The sequence below is a fragment of the Staurois parvus genome, unplaced genomic scaffold (assembly GCF_062004578.1).
Source record: "Staurois parvus isolate SC_StPar_1 unplaced genomic scaffold, SC_StPar_1.0 ptg000336l, whole genome shotgun sequence".
Lineage (NCBI taxonomy): Eukaryota > Metazoa > Chordata > Amphibia > Anura > Ranidae > Staurois > Staurois parvus.
The window spans coordinates 3,714,730-3,737,271 of NW_028318132.1; the positions used below are offsets into that span (position 1 = coordinate 3,714,730).

Genomic DNA, 22,542 nt, shown 5'->3' on the forward strand with positions numbered 1-22,542 from the left:
TTGAAAGGGACATGTTTAAAATAATAACAGTGTGGAGTTCTATTAGTGAGGTCATTCATTCTTTGAAAAACAGGTGGCAATTATTGCCCTTATTTAAGGAAGGAAGGCAGCAAATGTTGTACATGCTGGTTACAGTGCATTTCTCTCTGAAATTCTGAGGAAAATGGGTCGTTCCAGACATTGTTCAGAAGAACAGCATACCTTGATTAAAAAGTTGATTGGAGAGGGGAAAACATATAAAGAAGTGCAGAAAATGATAGGCTTCTCAGCTAAAATGATCGCAAATGCTTTAAAATGGCAACCAAAACCTGAAAGATGTGGAAGAAAGCGAAAAACTACCATTCGAATGGATAGAAGACTAACCAAAATGGCAAGGACTCAGCCAACAATCAGCTCCAGGAAGATCAAAGAAGGTCTATAGTTACCTGTGAGTACTGTTACAATTAGAAGACGCCTATGTGAAGCCAAGCTATCTGCAAGAAGCCCCCGCAAAGTCCCACTGTTGAAAAAAAGATATGTGCTGAAGAGGTTACAATTTGCCAAAGAGCACATTGACTGGCCTAAAGAGAAATGGCGCAACATTTTGTGGACTGATGAAAGTAAGATTGTTCTTTTTGGGTCTAGTGGCCGGAGACAGTTTGTCAGACGACCCCCAAACACTGAATTCAAGCCACAGTACACTGTGAAGACAGTGAAGCATGGTTGGGCAAGCATCATGATATGGAGATGTTTCTCATACTACGGTGTTGGGCCTATTTATCGCATACCAGGGATCATGGATCAGTTTGAATACATCAGAATACTTGAAGAGGTCATGCTGCCTTATGCTGAAGAGGAAATGCCCTTGAAATGGATGTTCCAACAAGACAACAACCCCAAACACACCAGTAAACGTGCAACATCTTGGTTCCAGACCAACAAAATTGACGTTATGGAGTGGCCAGCCCAATCCCCGGATCTTAATCCAACAGAAAACTTGTGGGGTGACATCAAAAATGCAGTTTCTGAGGCAAAACCAAGAAATAGAGAAGAACTGTGGAATGTAGTCCAATCATCCTGGGCTGGAATACCTGTTCACAGGTGCCAGAAGTTGGTTGACTCCATGTAACACAGATGTACAGCAGTTCTCAGAAACAGTGCTTATACAACTAAATATTAATTAAGTGATTCAAAGGAAAGCAAAATCTTCAAACATTTTTCAGTTTATATAGTGAATGTTTGAGTTTGTAAAGAAGAATACAAACACTGCTATTTTTTTGAACAGTCAAATCACTTTTCTTCAATTTTTTTTAGAGGAACAACACAAATTTGATCTATTTTTCTTCATGATTTGATTTAGAATAGAATGTGTAGTGTTTCCAATGCATTTGTGTGTATGGAAATAAAAGCCATTAGAAGGATTTTGAGCTTTATTCGCTTTTTTCAACACACTGCTATTATTTTGAACACAACTGTGTGTGTATACATACATATATAGTTTTCTGTTGTTTGCATAAATTCTGTATAGGGATGAAAAATAGGTTTCCTGTATCCTGTGGCATCACGAGCGCCAGTCTTTAAAGTCAAGAGCCCCTGTCACCTGATTGAGAAGACCTGATTGTACATGTGACCTACACACAATCTCATTAAAATCATTATACTCTCCTTCATTTTCCTTCCTGATTTCTAGTATTCTGTCTGCCACAGACAAACAATAAAACTCTTGGACTTATTAAAATGAATATATATACAGTAGTTCCCTGCTTCAACTTTTGCAGATGTCTTTTGTTGTTGTCGGTTTTTTATATTAATCATTTAATTATGTCTAAGTTTCTCCAACATCTATTAAAATCTGACCTGTGTATGGTGAACCTTATTTGGACAATAAATAAACACTTCAGCAGATGCAATCCTTCAAAGTGCAGTCTTGTCCGTCTTGTGTTTAGAGTGCCATCATTTGTGTGCCAACATCTCCAGTTACGTTGCTCAGAATAAGGACAAGGAGTGTGTGTAATCACATTTAAACCCATTTAAAGAAGATATGCTACAACTGACCTACAATTGAAGAGGTCTAAGATGAGCATGACTAGACTTCATGTACTGTATTCTAGATCTGCCAAGACTTTCTTGCTGACTGAAGCAATTTGACTGTGGTACATGCCCTAAGGGCAATAGTCTCCTATTGGTCATTGATTTTTCAGCTGTTTAGAAAATCTATGAGAACTTCCTTTGTATACATATGTCCATTATCATTTAGGATTTAGGGCTGGTTCACACTATAGAAACACATTCCGGATGCTTTTCTGCATGCGCGGTATTGACGCATTTTTGGTGCGTTCCGGTGCATTTTTGATGCATTCAAGTTCATATTTTCTCCTCTATTTTTCTTCAGTTTAAATAGAGATGTGTTCCAGTGCATTTTTGGTGCATTGCGGCGCATTTTTGATGTATTTTACCACGTTCCAGTACAGTTCTGTGCAGGAAATATGCAGCCTGTCCTTTTTTTTTTTTTCTGCATCCGGATCGCACTGGAACTGCAAGCACTGATGTGAACTATGACATTGACAATATAACCTACTTTCTGTGCATTTTAGATGCAGAAAAAAGGCACACTGAAACGCAAGTAGTGTGAACTGGCCCTAAAATCATAAACCTCCTGATTCCTCCAAGCAAAGATTTTTAAATCAGAACACTGTTATAACATTACAGATGTGACTAGATTATACTTTTTATGAATCTTGATGTTCGCTTTGAAAATCCTGCAGTGTTTTTCTTTTGGCATCTACTCACCATGGTGCATACAAAATATGATCTGGTAAAGATATACAATTTTTATGTGCTTATGCCAGTAAGAATACATGTCAGACACTAGAGGACAGTAGTACCTTCCATACTGCAATTAGGTTGCTGTGGCACACATTCAATGGAAGAGTATGGTAATGGTAAGCACTGGTTCCATTGCTAGAAACAAGCACTGACTAGATTTACACCAGGTTAAACCTCCTCAATGTTATACATCCAGTTACACTCTTTTGTCATGGCACCAGTCTTATGAAATGTAGCTATAAGCCGCCCCCCCACCAATTTACCTATGAGCTCTCTTTTAATGAGACATTATACAAGACAAAATGCTAAATTCACAAAGTTAGCAGCTGCACTTTCCTCACGCTGTCACAGTGTGGGGAAAGTACTGCCGATAATCCGCAATTGTCAGAGAACAGATCAGCACTGATGATCAGGGCCCTGATGATCCGTGCCACCTATCAGTGCCCATCATTGCTGCATATCAGTGCCACCTCATCAGTGTCCATCAGTGAAGGAGAAAAATTACTTGTTTGCAAAATTTTATAATAGAAACAAAGAAAACTTTTTTTTTCAAATTGTTTTGCTCTTTTTTTTGCTTATAGTGAAAAAATAAAACACCCAGTGGTGATTAAACACCACCAAAAGAAAGCTCTATTTTTTTGTGAAAAAAATTATAAAAATGTCATATGAGTACAGTGTTGCATGGCCGCGCAATTGTCATTCAAAGTGCGACAGTGCTGAAAGTTGAAATTGGCCTGGGCAGGAAGGGGGTATAAGTGCCCGATAGGCAAGTGATTAAATACCACCAAAAGAAAGCTCTATATTTTTTTATTTTTTTTTTACAAGTGATACAAATTTCATATGAGTACAGTGTTGCATGGTCGCACAATTGTAATTTAAAGTGTGACAGCGCTGAAAGCTGAAATTGACTTGGGCAGGAAAGGGGGGGGGGGTATAAGTGCCTGATAGGCAAGTGGTTAATCACCACTGGGTTTTTTTTTTATTTCTTGCAAAACAAACTAAAACAATTCTAAACATTTTGAAAAAAAAGTTTTTCTTTCCATTATAAAATTTTGGAAATACTGTAATTTTTCTCCTCCATTGATATGCGCTGATGAGGCTTCACTGATAGGTGGCATTGATGGGTGCTGATAGGGAGCACTGATGAGGAGGCACTGATAGGTACTGATAAGGAGGCACTAATAGGCAACACTGATTATCAGTATAAATGTCCCCTGCCACACTATTTGGTTATTGGTTCTCCTTTACTCACGCTGTGACAGCTGTCAATAACCAGCAAGTCTATTTACAATGTGATCAGCTGTGATTGGACACAGCCGATCACATGGTAAAGGGCCGCTGTGATTGGCGAAGGACACAGCCATCACAGAACGTGCAGAGTCGTTCTTCTCGGAGAATGTCTATAGACACCCTCCCAGGATGGATGACTGCTGTCATGTTTCACATGACTGTCATATGCCTTTAAGTGTTTCTATATCTTGTTTCTGCTCCTCCCTTTACTTTTGGTTTAGTTAATGCTGTATAGATAGCCCCCCCTTTTTCAGAAATGCATTGCAGCTCTAGCCTCATGTCATGAAGTAGATCACATTATGATCTTTTGATCTATCGAATGTTCATTGTTGTAAGATTCTCTCAGTTTATGGAATAAACTTCACAAGGTCTACAAGATATCATTTCGATTGAGTCACTGACTGTGGTATCCAACTGAGGTTGAAGTTATCGCTATCTCATCACAGCTGTAAGTTACAGAGATCACACTATCAATGCTTAGATTGGAGAGACAGAACAGTCAAAAGATCAGTGAAATGTCTTCATAGGATCCTTGCTAGCTACAAAAGATCAGTGAAATGTCTTCATAGAATCCTTGCTACCTAGAATACACAGTGAGATGTTACAGTGGGGATCGAAAGTTTGGGCACCCCAGCTAAAAATTTGTATTAATGTGCATAAAGAAGCCAAGGAAAGATGGAAAAATCTCCAAAAGGCATCAAATGACAGATTAGACATTCTTATAATATGTCAACAAAAGTTAAATTTTATTTCCATCATTTACACTTTCAAAATAACAGAAAACAAAAAAATGGTGTCTGCAAAAGTTTGGGCCCCCTGCAGAGTTAATATCTTGTACTGCCCCCTTTGGCAAGTATCACAGCTTGTAAATGCATTTTGTAGCCAGCCAAGAGTCTTTCAATTCTTGTTTGAGGTATCTTTGCCCATTCTTCCTTACAAAAGTCTTCCAGTTCTTTGAGATTTCTGGGCTGTCTGTCACGCACTGCTCTTTTAAGGTCTATCCATAGATTTTCAATTATGTTGAGGTCAGGAGATTGTGAAGGCCATGGCAAAACCTTCAGTTTACACCTCTTGATGTAATCCCCCGTGGATTTCGAGGTGTGTTTAGGATCATTATCCATTTGTAGAAGCCATCCTCTCTTTAACTTCAGCTTTTTCACAAATGGCATCAAGTTACCATCCAAAATTTGCTGAAATTTTATTGAATCCATTTTTCCTTCTACTCGTGAGATGTTCCCTGTGCCACTGGCTGCAACACAACCCCAAAGCATGATTGATCCAACCCCATGCTTAACAGTTGGACAGAGGTTCTTTTCATTAAATTCTGTGCCCCTTCTTCTCCAAACGTACGTTTGCTCATTCCGGCCAAAAAGTTCAATTTTAACCTCATCGGTCCACAGAACTTGTTTCCAAAATGCATCAGGCTTGTCTATATGTTCATTTGCAAAGTTCAAACGATGATTTTTGTGGTGAGGACGTAGAAGAGGTTTTCTTCTGATGACTCTTCCATGAAGACCATATTTGTACAAGTATCTCTTTATAGTGGAATAGTGTACCACAACTCCAGTGTCTGCCAGATCTTTCTGGAGGGATCGTGCAGTCAAACGTGGGTTTTGAATTGTTTTTCTCACAATCCTGCGAGCTGTTCTGTCTAATATTTTTCTTGGTCTTTCAGATCTTGCTTTAACTTCCACTGTTCCTGATGACTGCCATTTCTTAATTACATTCCGAACAGAGGATATTGACATCTGAAAACGCTTTGCTATCTTCTTATAGCCTTCTCCAGCTTTGTGAGCGTCAACTATTTTCAGTTTCAGTTTTCTAGACAACTGCTTAGAAGAACCCATGGTGCTGATTGTTGGGGCAAGGTCAGATGAGTCTGGGCATTTAAAACCTTTGAGATTGACATCACCTGGTCTTCCCAGACGATGATTGAGAACAATCCATGACACTGGCAGGTCTCAGCTTGGCAAAGGGGGCAGTGCATGCTATAAATTCGGCACGGTGCCCAAACTTTTGCAGACGCCATTTTTTTGTTTTTTGTTATTTTGAAAGTGTAAATGATGGAAATAAAATCTAACTTTTGTTGACATATTATACGAATGTCTAATCTGTAATTTGATGCCTTTTGGAGATTTTTCCATCTTTCCTTGGCTTCTTTATGCACATTAATACAAATTTTTAGCTGGGGTGCCCAAACTTTCGATCCCCACTGTATATGGATACTGGATATAACATCTATAGAGAGTGCAGCCACCTCTACACAAGTCTGTACATGTCTCCAATTATACCCCAGCATAACACTCATCAGTGTCAGCACAAATTATTGATGTGAATGTTTTACAACTGCAAGTTTATACACTACATCTGTATACATTACCACATGGATTGTCTGTGAATTTATAAGAAAGAAAAAGAAAACCTTTCTGCAATCATTGCCTAGGAATCAACCCCTCTCCTTGCTAACATGATGTTTCAGGAAAGTAATATACAGTCTGGGGAAACCAATATACAACCACAATCAGAGCTTCATCCGGAGCAGGACTTAGATAAAAGAGAAAACCGCTTAAGAACTTCAACCTGGAAAGTGCAAGAAAATCTTAACGCTGACAAAGAAGAATTGCTGTCTAATATTAATGACTTATGGTCTAATACTGTTACATGCATGTCTGCTCTCTCCCAACAATCTCATGAGCCATTGCAACTAGAGAGCGCTATCCAGCAATTGAATGTTGCTTATGAGAATTATCAAAGACTGTGTGTTAAATATATTGCTCTGTTAAATGGTACAACACTCAAAGGTCATTGGAAGAATTAAGGAGTTTTGAGGAGCTCAATCTTGAAAGAGACAATTTAGTGGTGCGAACAAAGACAAAGGCAGAAGTGAGAATAACACAGCTCCATTAATCCAGATCTTATCGCTCTGCATCTACTAGACGCTTCTCAAGATCTTCCAAATCCATACAATCAAGGTCTTCTATACTCAGTAAACAACTAATAAAAGCCCGTGCTGATGCTGAAGCTTCTAAAATTCAGGTAGCTTTCGCCCAAAGGAAAGCAGAAATGGAGACTCAGGATGCAGAAATGGAGGCTCAGGTTGCACATAAGAAAGCAGAAATGGAGGCTCAGGCCGCACATAAGAAAGTAGAAATGAAGACTCAGGCCGCTGAAATGGAGGCTCACGCCACACATAGGAAAGCAGAAATGGAGGCTCAGGCCACAGAAATGGAGGCTCAGCCTGCATCAGAAAGCAGAGAAAGAAGCTGAAGTCACACGTCAAAAGTCAGAAATTGAAGTTTTGGAAAAACAATGTGAGCATGCCACAGCCATGGCAAGTTTAAGGGTCTTAGAACAAGCCGCTAGTGAAAACAAAAGAGACAACAGTTCCAGACACTCAGTTGTATCTTATGTCCCAGATTCTTCACACACCTCTCCAGAACGTCAACTCCCTGTCACAACAGCCAAAGTACTCAATCAAAGTCTCATCTCTGCACATACTGTACCTCAAGACGATTTGCCCTTATATCCTCCAATACATCAGACTGCAGCATCTCAGCTAGCCGCAAACACTGGTATGTATTTAACAGACTGTCCACCTTACTTTGGCACCAACAGAGTACCTCCTAGCAAACGCACTACTCTACAAACCAACAAGCCAATGGACTTTAACCTATCTGGCGGTATGATTATTTCAGATTTTTGGTGCTGAAAGCGGTACCATTATTTTGCATGGAAATTTGACGTTTTATATTGTAGGCCTGTAATTCTTAGGAATAACTCACTTAAATCTGTCCAAACCAGAGTCTAGTAAACATCCCGGGTAGGATAAAACTTGAAACACAACATCATAAATTATAACTTACTGTAATAAATAATCATAAAAAAATAATGTAATAATACATTTAATTCAATATCATAATCAAACCAAAAACACTGAAATTTGAAATCTAGCGCCAAGTTCGCACATCGCTGAGCAAAGTCGCAAAATCGTTTTCAGTGTCTGATGACGAATCATTATCACTCAATTCTGCAAGTGGTTCTGATTTACTATCGCTGTTCTCTAGCTGGTCTAAAACCGCTTTTGACCTAAAGGGATGCTTTTTGGACGCCATGGATGTTTCTCAGTTTCCAGGCAGAAAGAACAGTAAAAATGTAGGCAGGGCACAGGACAAAGCACTAGGGACAAAATGTACGTGAAATGGTTTGATACAGTAATGTTTTACTATGTGATTTTAGTGAATGTCCCTTTTTGTCATTTTCAAATTTTCCGCCGTTCTGTCCCCCGTACATCCCGACACTCGCAGGGGACGGAACCCAGATGACAGATGTCGGCATCCGCCGGAGGACATTGCCGTGGACACTGCAGGAGGGACATCGCGAGAGCGCAGGACAAGGTAAGCAATCGAGGGATCGCGGAGCAGCGCCGCATGGTAAGCCCGAGTGTTACCGCTTGTGGTACTGAAACTTTACCCCGAGCTACACTCGGGAATACCGCCAGGGAGGCTACGCCAGCTCCGGCATTGAATGCCTTAGCAGCAATATATGTTCCCAAATCACTCCACGTAAGTCCACCAACCGTCACAACCAACTCTGTTCCACCTGCAGTCATGCACCCAAAATATGAAAACACGGACATGTCACAGTTTGCTAAATACATGCTCCGCAGAGAGCTTGTTAAGACAGGCCTCACCCAGTTTGATGACAAGCCTGAAAATTACAGAGGCTGGAAATCCACTTCTAAGGCCACAATGAGTGACCTAGACATCAATGCCACAGAGGAATTAGATCTACTCATCAGATGGCTAGGTCCCCAGTCTACTGAAGGCACCAAGAGGCTCAAACCGTTCATATTGACAACCCTGCTGCAGGCCTTAATGCTGCTTGGGTCAGACTTGAACATATCTTTGGCAGCCCAGAGGCCATTGAAAAGTTGCAAAGCTTCCCAAGGATTTCTGCTAGCGACAATCTAACGTTTCAAGAACTCAGCGATGTGCTATTAGAGCTTCAATTTGTTAAGCCTGACATCAACTTACCTGGTCTCGGTTACCTTGACACCTCTCATGGCATCAAATCTATTGTTCTCAAGCTGCCATATGGAATTCAAGAAAGATGGGCAGCGCTTGAATCAAAGTATAAGGAAGAATATAGAGTTGCCTTTCCTCCTTTTTCCTACTTCTGCGAGTTCATCAAAAGAATTGCAGACACTAAGAATGACCCAAGTTTCTCATATGGGGACTGTAACCTTCTCAGTACACTCTCTCCCAAGACCTACGAACACACGTATGTTGCACAGAGACCGTAGAGGTCCAGCATCAGTGAAAATGACTAATGTTCTACCTGGATCTGCTACAGTTCTTGAAAAGACTGATCAAAACAAGAGAATTGAGGACCCAAATCGCCAGTGTCCAATACATAACAAACCACATCCACTTAAGAAATGTATTGGCTTCAGAAAGAAAACCCTCTAAGAACGTAAGAAACTTTTGAAGAAATTTGGGGTTTGCTACAAATGCTGTGCCTCCACAGAACACTTTGCAAAGGACTGCAAAGCGATCATCAAATGTATAGAGTGTGACAGTGATGACCATGTGCAAGCTCTTCATCAAAATTTGCACAACTCTACTATGCCCACAAACAATCTTCCTGAGGCAAAGCAAGGCGGGGAGCTCCCAGATCAAGCAGCACCTACCACCCCAGTGTTCTCTACATGTACAGAGGTCTGTGGAGAAGGATTCTGCGACAAATCCTCTGCAAAGATATATGCTTGGTCCATGTATACCCCAAAGGTCAACCTGAAAAGGCAATAAGACTATACTATTCTGGATGATCAGAGTAACAGATCTCTTGCAAGAACACAGTTTTTTGAACTGTTGAACATAACTGGAGATGCTCTGCCTTATACTCTAAGCACTTGTTCCGGCACTACAGAAGTCTTAGGTAGGAGAGCCAGTGGTCTTGCAGTTGCTCCTCTGAATGACAATCTGGAAATATCTTTGCCCACTATCACTGAGTGCTACCAGATTCGAAGCATCAAAGAGGAGATCCCTACTCCTGAAGCTGCTTTTCACCATTCTGACTTAAAGCACATAGCCAACCAAATACCAGCCCTCGATGCCGATATCCTGCTGTTACTTGGTCGAGACATCCTAAGGGTGCACAAAGTTCGTAATCAAATCAACGATCCACACAGTGCACCATATGCTCAGCGTCTGGATCTAGGATGGGTCATCATAGGCAATGTCTGTCTAGACAAGGACAGGAAGTCCTACTCAGTCGCTTCCTTTAAAACACATTTCCTGTCAAAGGGACGAACAACTTGTTCTGCACAACAACCACATAAATATATTGTAAAAGAAAGACTGTTTGAAAAAGGTGCACAACAGCACATTATACAAGACAATAAGAAAGCTTTTAATCTCTGGGATGACAACATCGGCAACACAGTGCTCGAGGTAACCACTAAAGACAATGAGTTGGCAGCTACCATAGAAGACAAAGAATTCTTGAAGACTATGAGTAAAGAGTTCTACCAAGATGATCCCAACAGTTGGGTAGCACCGCTACCATTTCGTACCCAAAGAAAGAGACTACCAAACAACAGGGTACAAGCAGAATCACTGTTTGTTTCTTTAAATCGCAGTTTGAACCAGAAGCCTGAGATGAAAAAGCACTTTGTGGACTTTATGCAGAAGTTGTGTGAGAGAGATAATGCTGAGCCTGCATCTCCTCTTATGGAAGGAGAAGAATGTTGGTATCTACCATGCTTTGGTGTCTACCATCCTCACAAGCCTCATCATATTAGAGTGGTCTTTAACCGCAAGTGCTCGTCATGAAGATGTCTCCCTCAGTGACAACCTTCTCACTGGGTCTAATCTGAAAAAGAATCTTATACGAGTTTTACTTTGCTTCAGACAAGAGCCAATTGCTGTTATGGCTGATATTCAGCAGATGTTCCACTGTTTCATCGTCCGTGAAGACTACAGAAACTTCCTCAGGTTTCGATATTAATAATTATGTCAATGATGAAGTCATAGACTATCGAATGAAGGTACATGTTTTTGGTAACAGTCCTTCTCCTGCAGTAGCAATTTATGGACTGAAGAAAACAGCTCAAGAGGGTGAGAAAGAATTTGGATCTGATGCAAGACAGTTTGTCGAAAGGAATTTCTATGTAGACAAAGGACTCAAATATCTGCCCAATGAAGAAGAAGCTATCGACCTTCTCACTAGAACCCAGAACATGCTTGCCACTGCAAACGTCAGACTTCACAAAATCATCTCTAACAGCGACAAGGTCATGATAGCCTTTCCTTCTGATGACCATGCTATCAGTGTGAAGAAATTTCAACTAGGATCTGACCTTTCTGTTACACAACGCAGTCTTGGATTGCTTTGGAATGTTAAACAAGAAACATTCACATTTCAAGCATCAGCCTGTTACAAGCCCTTCACAAAGCGAGGAGTATTGTCTACAGTAAACAGCATTTATGATCCATTTCATTACACCTCTCACCATTCAGGGTAAGATACTGCTGAGACAACTTACTTCTGAAAGTTCAGACTGGGATACCCCTTACCCAAGGAGAAACAACAAAGGTGGGAATCTTGGAAATAGTCTCTAAAAGCATTAGAGTATGCAATGGGTCTCTTCATGCTCTCGGTGGTTATTTCTTTAAGGCCTTGAGGATATCCCATTCCTCTAATGCCTGTGAAACATGACCTGTCCATGTTTCAAAGTCATCCTCTCATGATGGACAGGGACTCTTCCTGAAAAAAACCTCAGTTTTCCTCAGTTTAACAGAAATGGAACTGTTCTTCATGAGGTTTTCCACCAGCTTTGCCACATCTGTAAAGAGGGATGCAGGAGGGAATCCTGACGTTGATGCAGAGGATGCAACAACTACCTCGGGCTCTGGCGCAGTCTGGCTGGAACTCTCTGGATTTGCATCTGGCACTCCCAGCTCGACCAGGTAACCTCATTCTCGGAAACAGGCAGGAATCCTCTTTCTCCACTCCAGTAGTACATAAGTGTGAGAGGTGTCTTGAGCTGTTTTCCTGTCCAGTATGAACAACTCACTGATCAGCAACTAGTGCCATCACTGCCTGTCAAATCTGCTCTTCTGTCTAGGTATTTTTGGGATATCAGCCTCCACGTTCGACTCCCACCAGCCATTCTGCTCCTCACCGGGGTTGCCAACACCCCCTCAAGTGAAATTCACTGACAGGACACCCAAAATTTACAAAGGGCACCAATTTTTTTTTTACTGACAAAAATCATGGAATTTACTGACAGAGCCACATTTTTTTCTTGACACTTCAAAAAAAGTACATGAAATAGCTGTTTTAAGTGGAAAACAGTGCAAATATCAATATATAAGCTAAAACAACATACACCTAGTGCTATTAGCAATGTTTTTAAGTTATAAGAAATGTAAAAAAAACATATTTCTTCATTTCCAAGAAGGCCAGTTTAATAAAACCCAGCAGTTTGGTCACCTGTATCCAATTGGAGTGTTTTCCCTTCAATTACAGTCCCATAGGCAATTAGCCACCACCACAGAAATTGGGGGGGAATCCCAGGATCAATAGAATAGATGTCCCCGTCAATTTCTGTTGTGAATTTGAATGGAATGGTAAACAGGGAGAGTGAAAGGTGAATCTTTCCAGCTGAAGCACAGATACATTATTAAAAACTGACATAGCAGTTACCAAAGAGACAGTAATGCCAATCCATTGTTCAAATAATTCTTCACATTGACAGTACACAAATAGGTGGCCTCTTGGCGGCTGGGCCTGGACACCGAGTGGCTGCATATTTGAGTACCATTTGTAAACAAACGTGCCCGGAGCTCGTGCCATGTGTGCTCCCAGCACATATGTCGGCATCCCACAGAAAAGTCCTGATCTCTCCTTGTGATCGAGACCTTTCTGATCATGTAACTGCCGTGACAGCCAATCATGGCAGTTATATGACCCTAAACCCCGCCCCACCCCCCGGTGTCAGAAACCCCTTAAAGGGCCAGGAGGCGCTGGCACGAAAGGGTTAAAGGAGCTTGCAACAGTTTTTAGTCAAACAGGTGTCCCCGTGTGAGGGCTTCCCCTCAACATCTGCTCCAGTGAAAACTGCTGCAAGAAATACTTAGAATACCATTTAGGCCTATAGTGGCCGTGGCCTTAACTGTAACCAACATTTTCAGAAGTCAAACTATAATATTATGTGTGTACAAGTACTTTTAATGCTATTACAGTACAAACATCATTCCTGTTGTACAAATCATATGAAGAACCTCATGCTGGGAAGCAACAGTCTGTAATAGTCCTACACCAACACCACCACAACATCATCTACCTCAGCAGTCCCATGGGGAAGGGAAAGCATATTTTTTCCAAATGTAACTAGAAGTAGGAATCTAGGTATTTTCAGATTGTCTTCAAGGATACATCTTTGTCCTACCATTTGCCAATAAGCAGCATATGTGAGAGTCACTGTGTGACTCTGGGGAACATCTATGAAATCTGTCACTTGATATTCAATAAATTCAGTATACAGTGTGTCAAAATCAGATGGGGGAATAATCTGTGGAAAATATTTAGCTAGTTTAATAGTGTCCCCAAAATTTGCAGTAGACCTGTTTGAAGGTTTTAGCAAACCCAACAGCTGAATGATTCCAATGTTTCCAATGGGCATGCAATTTGTTAATGGAAGTTACTGCTCTTGTGTAAAATGTTGCTTGGACCATGAACTGTTGAACAGCTGACAAAAAATCTACTGTAGACAGATGTTCCCTTGTTTGGTTGCCAATGAAAAAGCTGTCTGTTGATTCGAAGTTAGCACAGTTAGTGTGGTCAAATGCAATCAGTGCATTATTTTCAAGGGTAATTAAGACTTTTAGGCAGTTGGCAGTACTTCAAGTACAAGTCAGGTAGCATAGGGGAATTGCTCTGGAAAATTTGATTGAAGAGGGTGAAATTTGGCAGTACTGATTGAAAGAACAGAAAGTAGTACTTAGTGCTAGGATCCTGTAGCAAGAGACTTATTTGTTCCACAGTTAACAAGCGGTCTGCATCTTCACTAAAAGTAACTTAACAGGGCTTCATATTGACTGAGAATGCAGTTGACACACTCAAGCACAGAGAGTCATCTAGTAGAACAAAGATGTAAAATCTTTAAACAATCTGCCTCAACAAATTCCTGAAATTCATTATACAAACGTATGCGTTTGCAACTATGTGAAAAGTGGTTATGTACATATGTGCAAAGTTGCTGAACAGTTTTAGGTAAGGCTTTACAGGCATCTGCAGCAATATGGCAGGTACAATGAATGTGAAAGATGAAAGGCTGATCTATTTTGAAGTGGGATAGTACAGTTTCTTGGACCAACCATTACACTTGCACCATCTGTACTAAGCGCTATAACATTTTTCAGGGGGATACTATCTTCCACAAAACACTGATTAATGTGCTCAAAAGTTGTATCAGTAGTAGCTTCTGTAAGATGAACAATGTGGTAAAACTGGTACTGGATTTTACCAGCATCTTAATCAAAATAATCGTAATAATGACCACCATGGCTAATTTTTTGGTTGTCGAGATGTCTGTAGTTTCATCAATCAGTAATGAAAAGTGACAAGAGGAAAGTTTATGGCACAACAGCTGATTATTGCACGTTGCCAATTACATTAGCATGGACCCTTTGGTATGCTTACAAGAGAGGGAATTGCAATGTTGGAGTCTGGAAGCCAGTGAGCCATGCAACCGTAGTGGAAACATTTTTTGGCAATAAAATTGGTTATTTTCAACTCAGGTAAACAAGTTTTTTTTTATTAGTCAACACTTCTGAGTCTGTGCTTTGTTTAGCAAACGTAATAATTCCAGACTCCTTGGACTTCATGGACTTCAGTATTTGAACTACAGATGACAACCAGTATTTGAACTACAGTTTTGTTAGCCATGAGCCTAAGAAGGAGCAATGTCTCAGTTTCTTCTGTTTTTTTCACAGGTGGCTCAGGCCTTGACCCTTCCATTCGTAAAGTGCAAATCAGCACACTGCCACTGCAGTCTTGTGTCTTTTCTATTTTTCTCTCTCTCTCTGTCTTCTCTTTCTTTCTCTCTTCATTTCTTTCCTCCCTCTGTACTCTCTTTCTTTCTCCATCTTCTCTTTCTTTCTCTATCCTTTTCCTTCTTTCCTTTCATTCTTGCTTTATTTCTATGCCTCTCCTTCCTTCCTTCTCCTCGCTGACGTGGCCTACCACTTTGTTGCTCGCAATTACTTAAAATTTGTTATAATATCACTAACAGTTGACCGTGGAATATTTAGTAGCAAGGAAATTTCACGGATGGACTTATTGCACAGGTGCCAACCTATCACGGTACCACGCTTGAATTCACTGAGCTCCTGAGAGCAACCCATTCTTTCACAAATGTTTGTAGAAGCAGTCTGCATGCCTCGGTGCTTGATTTTATACACCTGTGATCATGGAGATGATTGGGTCACCTGAATCCAATGATTTGGAGGGGTGTCCCAATACGTTTGGCAATATAGTGTAGCTTTGCTTATTGTCATTCTGAAAAACTTAAAACAACAAACCATCATTTAGACTACAACCAGTGGGAATTACCAATAAATGCGTGTTCAATCACCATAGAGGCCAAAACCATGTGAAAAGTGTGTGCTTATCAAATAAAGTGCTGAACATACAAATATATCACAGTCAACATTCATGTAGAATTCACGTTTTCAGCTTGGCACTATTGGTGGTATCAATTTGGGATTAAGATGGCGATTAATGTGGACTCTACATGAATGTGGACTGTGATATATTTGTATGTTGATAGTGTAATTTAGCACTGTTAATTAATTTGCAGCACTGGGTTCTGGCATTAGCTACAGGTTTAAGACAATGCTACACCTTTTTCAGATCTCCTAATGTACAGAATATAATTTCAGCAGCAGTCCCTGGTCAGCACTCTTCTCCTGGGCAGCACAGTATCAAATAGCTCCAGGAAACTCAACTGCAACCTTGTGGTCCTTTCTCCCTTTCCTCTCTGCAGCCTCCCCACACCACTTCTTGCTCTGTTGCATCAGCTGATAACCGTCCTCCAAGATGGCTGCCCCCTACAATGGAGACAAGCATTGAAAACCGGTCTCTTCAAAGAAGATTGATGCACTTCTGCATTAATGAATATTCAGTTTAAGCATACATCATTAAAAAAAAGGTGTGTTTTTTTTTTTTTTTTAAATCATACTAACCTAGGTGGTACAGCACTGATCCAATGCTGCATCTGTCCCCGCCGCCTCTATGGGTGCAAACTGAGTGATCAGACACTGCTGATCGCTCAGTTCTTCCTGTCACTTTGAGCAGAGAGCCGGTGACTGTCAGTCACCACTGTCTGCTCTGCCCACCCCCCAGCGCTGGGATGTATTGGGGGCGAAGTGGCTGGCTCAGGCTCTCAGCTGAGCCAGGTGCCAATCAAGACGTCTTGGTGGATTCCAACTTTAAAGTCGGGATCTTTCCCCAGCCTGGTCTGGCCGAGTGACTTCAGCCAACAGCAGACTTTAGCCTACTGTTGGCTGAAAATGGGTCACAGGAGTGCAGAACGAATGCACTCCTGTGATCCACAGAAGTACAGAGAGAGCTTTGGCCTTGCTTCTCCTTTAATCATACACAAAGAAGTCTCATACGCATTAAAGAAAAGAAAAACAGTATACCTCCACATGCTATTTAAATTGTACAAGTCCCTCATCACAGGTTTATTTTACCTAGTCTGGAGTTCTAAGCTTCAAACTACCACCCAGATTGTCCCTGGACATTTTACCTGGCAGTTTTTGGTGCTGTACCATAAGACCTTTTAACACTAAGCATTCCTGTAACCCACGTTAACCCTCCTTATAACCCTGACACTAAGCCTCACTCTAACCATCCCTGTAATCAAAATCCTAACCTTCAAATTAACCTTCCCTGTAACCTAAACTTTAAAACTACCCCTCACCCTGTAGCCCCATTGTTCACACTAACCATCTTTATAATCCCACCCTAATGCAAACCTTTCTTGAAGCCCAAAACCTAATACTTACTCTTACACTAGCCCTTCCTATAAACCAAATCCTTATGCTACCCTGACCCTAGCTCCCCCTGTAAGTTCAACCCTGACCCTAACACTAACCCTCCCTGCATTCCCAAACCTAACACTAAATCAAAGGTCTTTAACTGGGCCTGGTGAGACATTACGCCCTCTGGAACTACCTTTACTGTTAAGTACTGACTTTGAAGGTTCTCTTTACAACTGAAGTATGCTTGATGCCTTAGTTATAAGGTGGCTTGAAGGGACTCTGTTGTGGTGTCTAGCATCACACTCCAGAGAGTTAATATAAAAATTCAACCCACATTATGTAATCTGTCCATTTTCCGAGCTTTGTTGAGAAACACGAGGCTAAGCAGACATGACCATGACTGACCTACACAAATGCTGCATCTCAGATTTCACAACATAATCATTTCATCCAGCAAAGCCAGCACTTAATGAGCAAATACATAACATTAACTGAAGTACTGCCTGAGCATTTCCCTCCAAGCTATCATTTGGTTTGCATAACATATTTTTCTAAATTAATTAATAATTATTATTTCATCCCTGTGCTGTTATGGATAATTACATTGGGGTGGCACTGTGCTAATCTCACAATTGTAAAACTGTTTGATTTTAAGATTTTAAAAGTATCCTGTCGAGAAAAGAACATGAGAACTGCCATTGCTGACTTGTTTTTGAAGGTGCAGGTTCCAAGGCTGTCATTTCTTCCTTACTTTACTACTTGGTAAGTCACTGAGCTAGGACAAGTATACCCTTATCAGGTACTGGAATATTTATTGTGTATACTGTATGCTTTCTGCAGGCTGGTGAAACCGTAGAAGTTAACGCAAGGATAAGGATTACACCCCCAAAAGCATGCACCTTAAAAAACAAGTCAGCCATAGAGCCACAATATTTCTATCCATTCCCTTTAATTAATGTGCCTTAAATATAATTGCCTGGAATCATATCTATTTCTAATGCTGGGAATACACAAGGAGATTTTGGTAATATGTTTACGTCCCAATATGACTCACGGTACTGTAATAATAATCCAGTAGCGGTTAGCACACCTTTGCCTGGCAGCACTAAGGTCGCTTCGAATCCCAGCCATGACACTACCTGCCTAGAGTATGCATGTTCTCCCTGTGCCTGCCTGGGTTTCCTCTGGGTACTCCGATTTCCTCCCACACTCCAAAGACATGCTGGTAGGTTAATTGGTTCCTGTCTAAATTGGAGCTAGAATGTATGAATGTTAGTTAGGGACCTCAGATCCTTGAAGGCAGGGAGTGATGTGAATGTACAATATATTATTATTATACAGGATTTATATAGCGCCAACAGTTTGTGCAGCACTTTACAAAATGAAGGTAGACATTACAGTTACAATACAATTTGGTACAAGAGGAAACAGAGGGCCCTGCTCGTTAGAGCTTACAATCTAGAAGATATATATGTGTAAAGAGCTGTGTAAATTGACAGCGCTATATAAGTACCTGTAATAAATAAATAAAATAATATCCTTAATTATTCGTATCGCACAGTTCTTCCCGTAGATGCATTTCTTTTCAAAAGAAATGAATGGAAAAAGTATCTTTCTATTTCTTGGTTGATCATTAAATTACAAATGGTTCTGAATCATTTTATGCCATAATTATTTTTCATGATATTCTTATGATACTCTCCAGCATGCAGAGAAATTTCCAAAATTAGCAAATTCTTACAATGGTTTATTTCCCCTTTATGCACTATCCTGCTGTCACAAACAATGCACAACTTGAAAATGAAAAATCCAGCTTAATGAGTAAAATAAAATAAATGATATCTGAAGGTATGCACTCCACTATATAGGTACAAAGTCTGATTATTAGGGCGGACGGTCTGCAATTACTACTATCCCAGTGCTAACGGGTGCCATAAATGATAAACCCTGGGACAGTTAATATAGCTTTCCTGATACCAGAAGTATCATTTCATTGTTCATGCACCGTAGAGCAGACAGTAATATCTACACCAAGCCAAAATTGCATATAATGTTTGTTTTCCTTTGGCAATGTCCTCAAGAATAGGATCTGTTAAACCTATCTCACAGTCCTGTCAAAATATCTTCTTTCCCTCCCCCATAGACCATAAGCTGGTGAGTATATTTATAGCAATGACTTGTGTCCACTCAGCTGTCCCTATCAAACTTCAGATATCTGGAAAGAAAAGGGGGAGGATCGAGCTGTAAAGAGTCCCAGAGATCCTAACTTAGTCACTCTCCCACTGCCTGCTCTTTCTGCTTTGTAGGACCTATAGCTGCTGCCCTCCTTTAGGATCCTTGTTTTTGGGGATAATAAACTGCTGCTGAGCCAAGACTGCGACCTTTGTAAAGAGGTAGAGTCATTTTATCTTCTAACTTGTTCTCATTTCTTAATGTATTAGGAAGTTCAGTTACAACATTGTACCAAAATCTAACCCGGAAAGTGGCACCCAAGAGTTTCTATTTCTTGGTGGAAGGGCCTACAAGAAGCTAGGCTACAGCAAGGATCCAACACTTTCTCATTCCCATTGTTAAATGTTCGTTTCCTTGGTAAAGAGAGCATTTGTATCATGAATTGTCCTTGATAAAGGAAAAAACAAAATGTGCTTGTCAAAAGTCCCAAAACCAGGAAGATTTATATAAAAGAGACAAGTTGTCACATGTGCGTGTGTCAGGGATTGAAGACTAGAGGACACTTGTTGGTGGCCATCATTTCAGCTTTGGCAGTTATTAATATCATTTTTGCTTTATGTATTTACCTACTGTTGTTCTGTTTATTGGTATGTATTAGTTACTTGAGTGACCATTTCATGATTATTTTATGTCTCTTTGATGTTTTATGTGAAAACAATCAGCTAAAATAGAGAGCACACAACTGACATTTTTTTTTCTCAATTGTCTGTTGATAAATTCTCTTAAAATATTTATTTTCCAGTGTGGTCTTGCTAATAGTGGCATTGTTTCACTTCCTGAAAATAGCTGTACTTTTATTTTTTTAATTGCTGTGCTTAAACCATGTCTATTTGCTAGATGTTGTCAGCGTTTATTTGTCAGGCTGCTGCACTGAGACATATTTCAGATACTATATTTAGAGAGCTGAGAATTAGAAGGCACAGCAGTTAAACAGTTCCAAGTTTGCCTGTAGCCAGCCAATTGTTGCAGACAGTATTAAGTGGCTGCATATTTTAGGGTTCAGTCACACCTCTGCATTTTCCATGTATTTTGATTGTGGTGCAGTGCCTTTTAGATGAGCTTTATGTACAGTTCCATTGATCCTAATGCAAGATATGTTTTTCTGGAAACTGTACCAAAGATGTAGCAAGAGGGATTTTTTTTTTTTACAATGCTTGCACTAAAATGCATAGATGTGAATGTAACCTTTAGGCAGTATTAGTCTCAGTTGACGCTGCCGTGACTTGGAATCTGACTTGTAAGACCCCAAGTCGCATGACATGTGAAATCCCATGTTAGTCAAAGAGAACCGTCTTAATTAGCACTACTGAAGTCACTCCAACGTTAGGAAAGATTTCTGTACTATTTCAAGGCAACTTCTATCCGACTTGTGCCCATAGACTTTAATGGAAGTCACCGCCAAGTCGGATCCTCATCTATATTGATGGGATTTTGATCTGACATTGCAGGAAGATTACCCAGGCAAAGTCGCATGACATGAAAGTCACGCATCAAGTTGCATCAAAGTCATACTCAAGTCCCATCAAGTTGCCAGGAAGTTGCCTGGCAAAGTCACACTGTAGGTCGCAGTAGTGTGAACCGAGCGTTAAACCCATGAACAAACATTTAACATACTGCATTTGTTTTCCTTTTTATTGTCCTGCCAGTAAGTCTGTTGTTTATTCAAAACAACAAGCTGACTTGCAAATGTAACAGATGGTTAAAGTGGTTGTAAAAGCTCAAGTTTTTTTTACTTTCACGCATTCTACGCATGAAGGTAATAAACCTTCTTTGTGCAGCAGCCCCCTCCCCCCAAATACTTACCTGAGCCTCATCTCGATCCAGTACTGTGCACGGGAGCTTCAGCTGTCCTAGGTCTATCCCTGCTCATTGGCTGAGATAGCAGTGGGAACCATTGGATCCTGCTACTGTCAATCACAGCCAGTGAGCCAATGAGGAGAGAGCGGGGTGGCGGGGCTGTGTGTGATTTGACATACAGAGCAGCAGCTCAGGAGCAAGCCTGCTTGCTGTGGGGGCACTTTGCCGGAAGGAGGGGCCAGGAGCATGGGCTGGAGACCCGATCAGCTTTTATTTATTTATGTAAAACCTGTATCACAAAAGGAAAAAAACTGTTATTGTAACTGCTTAAAAAGTGTTAGCTGGAATTTGGCTACAATATTTGACTACAATATTTAGTAACCCTAAATATGCTAGTGCATCTAACACTACCCTTTTCTCAGAAAGGTGTCTCTGTGCTCCATCATCCAGACTGGAGCACTTTAATACAGGAGGTGTGTTACTGGTCAGATCATCAGGTGCAAACACCTTGGGAAAAAAACTAATGCAGCCACCATATATAAAGATGGGTAAGCAGCAATATATCTCATCTTTGGATTTAATACTGCCTTAACCTACATACCATGTATCAGTTCTATTGTAGATATTCACTGATCTCACCTTTGGATAACATAGCACACCTAATGCGATGGAAATATTAAAGGATAAGTACACCTTTGGGAACATGTTACATGTTCCACCTGTTTTTAGGGTGGAATATGTATCAATATGTATCATGTTCCCATTGCTGCAGCCGTCAGCTGCTGTCCCCTCCCCCCTCCCCCCTGACAGAAGTATGGGAAGAAGTTTCCCGTACTAGCTGTCAGCATTTAAAAACAGCAGGACTGTGCCGTGAATGAATCCCTTAGCGGCTGTTGGCTTGTAGTTCTCAATGAACTACCACAGCACTCCTCAGCACCTTCCTGTCAGAATATCTGCTTGCTCATACATCCTGTGGCAGATATACTGACATGTCTGCAGAAGACTTGCGTGGCACCAGCAATCTGCTGATCACTGGTGCAATGTTTTACAGGCTCCTGCAGCCAAAAATAATAAATGCACATTTTTTTACCTGCAAAAAAATGTGCATTTGTTATTTTTTGCTAAAAGATGCACTTATCCTTTAAGGCTGTCTTCACATCAGTGGGGTAAGTTCATGTGTACATCAGGGGCAGACTGACCATTTGGAAACTCGGCACTGCCCGAGGGCCCGGGGTCAGTAGGGGGCCCTATGAGATGCCCCTAGTACAGCAATGGGCAAACTACGGCCCGCGGGCCGTATACGGCCCGGCGGACCTTTTAATCCGGCCCGCGGAGCTAGGCTCCCGCAAGGCCAGTGGTCGGCAAG

At 40.8% G+C, this 22,542-nt stretch overlaps 1 protein-coding gene across 2 annotated transcripts in view; it reads left to right on the top strand.

Moving 5' to 3' along the window:
* The first annotated feature begins 19,384 nt into the window (after positions 1-19,384).
* MYO18B (myosin XVIIIB) overlaps positions 19,385-22,542 on the top strand; it is an 810,748-nt gene continuing 807,590 nt past the window's right edge. For both annotated transcript variants that reach the window (XM_089684120.1, XM_089684121.1), the window contains exon 1: positions 19,385-19,540. The gene's annotated coding sequence lies outside the window, so the exon portion shown is untranslated. The remainder of the gene's footprint in view (positions 19,541-22,542) is intronic.